The 7,970-nt window shown below is 43.1% G+C and overlaps 1 pseudogene; it reads left to right on the forward strand.

The window, feature by feature from the left end:
* Positions 1-1,592: 1,592 nt before the first annotated feature.
* LOC114694798 lies at positions 1,593-2,967 on the forward strand (annotated as a pseudogene).
* Positions 2,968-7,970: the final 5,003 nt, after the last annotated feature.

Below are 7,970 nucleotides of genomic sequence, written 5' to 3' on the forward strand. Positions count from 1 at the left end.
TGTGTGTGTGTGTGTGTGTATTTATGTAAATGTGTATGTACTTGTGTGTTTGAATATATGTAGAGTCCAGATGTCAATCTCAGACATCATTCCTCAGGGACTGTCCACTTTTTAAAAGTTGATAAAGGGTCTCTTGTTGGCCTGGAACTCACCACTTAGGCCGGACTGGCTAGCTGTAGAGCCTCAGGGATCCACCTGACTTTGCTTCCCAGTGCTCTCCCAGATCATACACTCTGTTTACCTGATCTACTGAGTGATCTGCTCAGTCAACATGGACATTCTTTCCATGCATTCATTTGGTTTAATTTTGTGTCATTTATACTTGATTGCATTGTGGAAAGGCATTGGATAAATGCTGCTAATTATCTTTAAAGAACATTCGAATGGTAATAAAGGCTAACTTTAGGAAGTACACAGAATACTTGTGCTATTTTTAGAGAAAACTGAACAGCAAAGGAAAATCAAATGATGTAAGGTTTTCAACATTATTCTTGTATTTAGAGAGAAGTTTCCAATGCATTCATTCTCTTCAGAAGTGGTGGGAATTTCAAGGCAATCATGAATCCATTATGAAGCACTTTAGTGTGTCACTTAACATCATGGGCAGCAAAAAGGACAAACGTGAAAGTCTGAGTGTGTTTTAGGGAACCAGCACTAAAAACACATACTGTTAGGAAACATGGATATATTTTTGTTTCCAAGATAATGTTCACTTCACTGAACATAAACTGAGTTGGATAAGCCTCAAGTAGAAATATAGGCTGTAAGCCACTCAGGTAGGACCAGTTTCTCCCATAAATAGTTATAATAGTAGAAGTCAGGTTGACTTTGGCTATGAGCTGGGTGTCTATGTAGTGTATCATCCAAGTAGAACGTGACTTTGTGAAAGGGGGGCTTGTGCTGCTCAATTTTTTTTTTTTTGTCAACTTGAAACAAACTAGAGTAGTTTGGGAAGAGGGAGGGAGCCTCATGTGAGAAAATAATTCCATCCGGATAGGGCATTTTCCTGATAAATAAATGATTGATGTGGGAGGGCCTGCCCACTGTGCATGTTGTCACTCTTAGGAAGATTGGCCTGAGTTGTATAAGAAAGTGGGATGTGCAAACTGCAGGGAGCAAGGCAGGAAACAGCATTCCTCCGTGGTGGCCTCTGCCTCAGGTCTAGCCTCTAGGTTCCTCTCCTGCTGGAGGTCTTGCTCTGATTTCAACCCTTCATGATGAACTGATGAACAATCTGGGGGTTGTAAGTTGAAATATACCCCTTCCCCTCCAAGGTGCTTTTGGCCATGGTGTTTATCATAGCAATATGAAATATTATAGGACAGGCCTTCGCCATCACAAAGTCTGTAACCCAAGAGGACTTCGTTAGGTAACCTGAGACATGTGCTCATTCTGTTTATAAGTTGCGACAAGGCATCTTTTGGCAACCTTTAAACATTTTCCTCAGTTAAATATATTCAATTAAAAATAGTTCATGGGGTTCGGTTCCTGGGGCTTGCACGTTCCATTCCCAGGCGGGTCCTGGGGCTCCAGGGTCCTTCCTACGCGCTGCATGCTCGGGTCGGGACGCTGATGCCGGGACACAGGGAACCATGGCAGAGTTCTCCCAGAAGCAGAGGAAGCAGCATGGTGGAGAAGGCCTGGACCGTGTGGTGGACTTCCTCCTGGCTAATGCTCATTTGGTGCTAGGTGTGAGCAGGGCTGCAGTGCTGAGCATTGCCACCCTGTCTGTAAAGCGGCTTTGCCATGGCCCCCGATGCTCTGATCTGTGTCACTTTGTCTGCAGCTCATCGACAGGGCCACTAGCCCTCGGGGTGAGGGTGAAACCAAGGTGGACGGCTGGAACTGAGCCTGCTGAGAGCCACATCACACCAACAGCCCCCCCCCCCGCCCTGCCACCCTCAGCCAGCCCATATCTCTCATGTCCCCCTCACCCTCCGCCCCAGTGGAGCCCATACCCACTCATTCTCAGAAGACACCAACACCTTAGCTCAGCTCCCCAGTGCTCCTTTGCCCGACGTTCCAGGAGAAGCTGCTGGCATTTGAGCGCAACCACATGATTATCCCAGAAGCCCACGTGACTTTGTTGGAACAGCTGGCTGGAGACATTGCCTTGGAGCTGCAGGCCTACTTGAGGAGCAAGTTCCCAGAACTGCCCTTTGGGGCACTTGTACCAGGTGGGCCTCTCTATGAGGGGCTACAGGCAGGGGCTGCTGAACCCGTGCGCCTGCTAGCACCTCTGGAGTTAGAACCAGGTCTGTGGAGCCTGGTACCTGGTATGGACACCGTGGACAGGGAACCTTGATGCTGGGCTGTGCGCAGGACCCAGCTGGAGTCCCATTCCCGTGGGCACAGCCCATAGGACTGCTTCCTGGTGGTGGGGTTATCTTTCCTCCTGTGTCTTGTTGGAGCTGCTATGGAAGGCCCTGGCAGCCTCTGTCAACTGGCCAGCCATTGGTAGCCTACTGGGATGTCTGATCCGACCCAGTGTGGCTTCGGAAGAACTGCTGCTGGAGGTTCATCATGAGTGCCTGGAGTTTACATTAGCTGTGCTCATGGTCCCTGGGGCCAGCACAGATGACCGTCATCTGCTGGCTTGGCCCCTGGAGGGGCTGGCTGCCAATCTCTGGCTGCAGGATGTATGTCCGGTAGAGGCTGCCTGTTCGCGGGCGCTGGATGACCGGGATGCTGGCACTCGCCAGAGGTTGTTGTTGCTGCCATGTGGTGTGTGTCGTGGTCATCCGGCTCTGGTGCGCCTGGGCTGGAGTCACCTGATCCAGGTGGTTCTGCATCTGGGGGAAGAGGAAGTGGCCTGGACTAAGGAGGCCTTGGGGGGATCGCCTTCTGCAAGCCCTGGAGTTTCTGATGGGTAGCTTGGAGCAGGCCAGCCTGCCCTGTTACTTCAACCCCAGCGTGATGACATTGGCTAACTATTGTACTGTGCTCTCCAGAGCATACTCTAGTTAAATGAGGACTGGGATTGGCTTGTTTTCTGATGCTGAAGAGCAGAAGCCACCTCCCTCCCAGGACACTGCAGAGCGGGGTTTGCTTTATTTTAGCCAGAGTGGAGGGGAGGATCCATTACCGAGGCCCATGGTTGGGCATGTGCCTGGGTGATGGTGACCAGGATTCCCAAATCCAGAGAGTCTGGGTTATTGTCACCTAATGTGGCTAGTCTGGCCTGGCTTTTGGTGCCAGCCACACTGATGTCTCCTGGCCCTCAAGGGTTCACTTAGGATCTTGGGCTCAGTCTATCATCACCAGCAATGAACTCACCAAGAGTGAGACATGGCTTTTGATTTCCTAGGCTTCCCTAGGCAAAGGCTGGTTACAACTTTTTGCCAAGAAGGAAACCAAATGTTCTTGCTTGGGTAACAGCCCCAGGATCTTGGAGACACACACAGCTGGTCATTGAGTCTCTGGGGCTGGAATCACCTAGTGCCCTGGAGGATAGCTTCTTAGCTGTTGAAGGATGTTTTCCTGATGGTCATGCATTTGTTTTTCTGGTTGAGTCCTCAGGCCCTGAAGTGGAAGGTGTCTCCCTTGCTGCCTGCCTGCCTGCCTTATACCCCAGGGAAGGAAGGTCTGGTTTTCCTCCTGCTTGGTGGGTTTTCTCTGTAGGTCACAAATTACCTCTGGGGGAGCTGAGCTCTGTGCTTCCTATGTAAGGCTGTCCCATAGTGGCCCCTCCCAGAGGCCTGGGTGCAGCCCTGGCCTCTGCCTTATGCCAAAATGTTTGATAAATGTCTGTGTCCTGACCTGGTACCCTGGTTAAGGTGGCATGGCTGGAGGAGGGAGATGACCTTCCCTGCCAGGGGGCCTTTCTATTTTAAGTACCACTCCCCCTACACACACACACACACACACACACACACACACACAGAGAGAGAGAGAGAGAGAGAGAGAGAGAGAGAGAGAGAGAGAGAGAGAGAGAGGAGAGAGAGAGAGAAGCAGCAAAGCTATGCCTTGAAGAGTGTGAATAAAAGGAGAAAAATGAAAAAAAAATAGTTTATGGCCTATGAAGGGAATAATATTAAGGAGTTAAAACATTAGGAATTTAATGCATATCTGTATGATATTCCTAGAACACTGTTGTTCAACACAGAATAGGTTAGGATTGCATCTAAACATGGAGTGTTTTGAATCACAGAACAAGTTTTATGGGTGTATGACTTTATACACAACCATGCTTCATGGGACAGTGAGAATACAATGTTTTCAGAAGGTGAATTAGTCACAATGGAGCAAGAAAATGTTGGCGCAGAAATGACTAATCAGAACCTTGTCTAACAAGGATTTCACTAGACAGAAAAGCAAGTTTTTCCCAACACATCCAACAAAATGAGAAAGATGGTGCCACATATGGTGAGAAAAGAGAAAAGTCAAGAGTCACACCTATTCTTGGCAGGATGTATAATGAATTAATAGTTTCTTCTGGAAAATGATCGGCATTATTAGCTGAACCTTTCTATCCCAACAGAAATGTAGTCATGTGTTCCCTAAAGGACTTGTAAAATGTTTGCTCCTGTATGGTTCATAATACCCCAAATTGAATTGTCTAAATATCTACCAGGAGGAGGTGCAGAAGGGTTATATTTTGATATGGTTTCAACAAAATGCTATCAAGAAATGACAACAAGATGAATCAAGCCTGCTGTCAACAATGTGGATTAGTGTTACAAATGTAATCCTTGGCAAAATAATACAATAAAAGCTTATAGTGTACTAAGATTCTATCTAAAGGAATGAGCAAGCCAATCCAACATATGATGTAAGTTAGAAGGGCTTTTAGACCAGTGTTAACAATGCTTCCCAGGCATAGTAATGAGCACTTGCCTGAGGCTGGGAAAATTGTTTCTTGGCTCAGATGCTTATTTCATGGGTGTGTTAAGTGTTTGTGAAACACTAGTCAAATGTGGTGCCTCATTTGTTCTTTTTTTCTCATGTAAATTATTCTTCAATAAGTATTTTTCTTAAAGTTTCTTGACTTCTTGTCTAGTACAGGATGAAATTCTAATACAATTCAATAAATACCATTTTAGGCAATGATGTCTTAAAATATACAGAAACATTGATTAATTTTTAATTTGCAGGAATAACAGAATTAGAGAAAATGTGTTGGAGGGTTTTATATCAGAACATGATATGATTATTTTACAGTTCAACTTTACTTAAAGAATAAAAACTAATCATATTTTAGAAAGTCTTGGGATTATAGGAAGATGAGAAAAATGTAACTCTTTTGTTGTACATGTAGTACTGGTGAGCTTTTCTAATATTTATTGCATTTCTTTTTTGTATAACTTGCCCATATTTGCTTTAAGATAGTTTATTTTAATTAAAAATATAATAGCAAAAGTTTTAAGAACTGTTTTCTAGATGGTATCAGTAAGAATATGTTGAAAATAATTTCTGGTTATTATTTTAATGGAAAAGGAAAGCAATTGCCAGTGGCATCAATTTTGACTGATGGCTTATTAAAAACAAATAATACAAAATGTAATTTCTATTGCTGAACTGAAGTCTGGAGCCAGGTTTTACTCAATCATTCCTAATGCATTTAGAAATACTCACAGATACATTATGTCAAAGACAATTGAGTCTTAAAATCAATCTTGTCCTTTAAAATTGTAAAAAATTAGGTTCTGTACTCTGAACTCTTCTTTTGAAAATCTTTGCTATATCTAAAAACTTTCACAACTCAAATTAACAACAAAAAACAACACAAAACAAAAAAGTGAGCTTGAATTTGAGACATAGTTTGGTGGTAGGGCCCTTGGGTTGGTCCTTAGCATCATACCAACAAACAAAAAAACAAGAGCTTTAACTATCTAAGAAGAAAACCCTGTACCAAGCAAAGCAAACCTCATTTTTAATTGTTATTTGGTTAGGAGGGGTTGTCCAAATGACCCCAAAGCAATGTAAGCTATTGCTTCTACCCCTGGTTGTCTTCCAGAAGTTGAAGCTAAGACCTCATTGCTGAAGATACCACACATTTTGGATATAGGACTTGGAGGAATTGAGTTTTAACTGACCTGGAAGTCTGATTTGTGTAGACAAAATTCTAAACAGTCTTAGTAAATAAGAAACACAGAGCCAAATACAGGGGTAATAGCTGAAGAGATCAGAGAATTAGCGAAGAGCCACTGACTACCCTTTAGCTTACCCTTTAGCACTTCCCACACGAGAGGGCTTCTTCCTACCTAACCTGCGCTTTCATTGCTTTCCTATTCTGCCTTCTCATTGGCTCTAAGCCCAGCCACATGACTTCCTCATCACTGCCTGTCTATACAGATCTCCAGGTCTCTATGGTTGGTACTGGGATTAAAGGCTTGTGTCACCACACTTGGCTGTGTCCTTGACCACACAGAGACTCTGCCTGCCATGTGATTGGGATTAAGCGTGTGGTCTACCACTGCCTGACTTCTGTTCCTGGCTCACTATGACCTCTGATCACCAGGCAAACTTTATTTATTAACATACAAATAAAATTACATTTCAGCACAATTAAAATATCACCACGGATTTGAATTGATTTCAATTTTAATTTGACCTTTAGTAGGAGAGGACTACCTCTCCTCCCACTGGAAAGTGCTATGCAAACTGCAAGGGAAGAAGAATCAATAGTCCTACTCATCTGTAAGGCCTATGAACCACAACAATGACCAGCTTAGTAAGATATAGCAAATGGTACAACAGTGAGTCTACTATCGTGGAGATAACCAACAGCTGTCTTGTTGGATTTAAGGCCTGCTCAGAAGGAGGGTGTTTATGCCTGGTACCATAAACCTAGTCAAGTGCCTGTGGGAGAGGAGTCAGAGGCCCTAAAAGAGGGCCTACTACTGCCATTTTCCTATGCCAATACAATTTCTAATTGTATTATAAAGAATTGTCTTTATACTGAAAGGTCAGTGTAGCTCTCACCCCTCACTGAAGAAGTTTCTTTTTTATAGCAGATAGGACGTTATAGAAATCCACAATTGGTCAAAATGCAGATAAGTGACTATGGAGTAGCCAGTCCCTGTTCACATATGCAACGGAACCTAAGGCTCAGTGCATCATGCAAGAGGAGGTGAAAGAATTTAAATATCAGAGGATCAGGTTGCCTACTGCTAGAGAGTATCTTCTAGACAGGATCATAACATGACCATGGTTGGAAAAAACAAGGGAAGTAGAAAAGAACCATCATTTGAAAAGCAGATACCATGACTGGAGTTTCAAAACATGTCTAACAATGAGACAGACATAACTATCAGCAGATAATGCTGTTCCTGTTGATGTTGTGTGAATGCAGAAGTTTCTTCCTGCCAGGATCAGTCTTCAAAACACAGCAATAACTAGACTTCTTTTCTTCTTCATGAGAACATAGGGAAATAGAAGATCAGAATTTTTGGCTTTGTAGGAAAGAAATTTTCAGAAGTCCTATAAATCTGTGTGAAGTTGAATGTTTTATTCATCTGTGTTTCAGAACTTATCTTAGTGTATCTGACAGCTCTTTACTTGTTCAAAACTGGGTGTTGTAAATAAGATAGTAATAAATACAATCAAAGTAGTCAGTCCTGAAGAAAAATAAAGGTCTCATACATGTAACATAGTCTTGAGGTTATTTGATAGTTCATCAGTGAAGAGACACACATATGAGAAAAATATTTAAATTTCTTGTTGGTATGATTTCAATTTGATATAAAGTTCTGACACTAACAAAGACAACAAAACTCAATGCCAGTGTAAATGAAGCATGAGAAAGATAGTGGCTAATCTATGTTTTTCAATGCAAGGAATATTTGAAATTAATGTAACCAATAAGACCAATAACACAAGTGACAGACAGCTTGTGCTGGCAAAGATGTGGAATAAGGACAACACTCATAAGTTGCTGGTGGGAATAAAAACATGTGTAGCCACTATGGAAATCAATATGGCGGTTCCTCAGAAAATTTGGAATTGATCTACATCAAGAACCAACTATA

Source organism: Peromyscus leucopus, chromosome 19 (assembly GCF_004664715.2).
Source record: "Peromyscus leucopus breed LL Stock chromosome 19, UCI_PerLeu_2.1, whole genome shotgun sequence".
In the NCBI taxonomy this organism is placed as follows: domain Eukaryota; kingdom Metazoa; phylum Chordata; class Mammalia; order Rodentia; family Cricetidae; genus Peromyscus; species Peromyscus leucopus.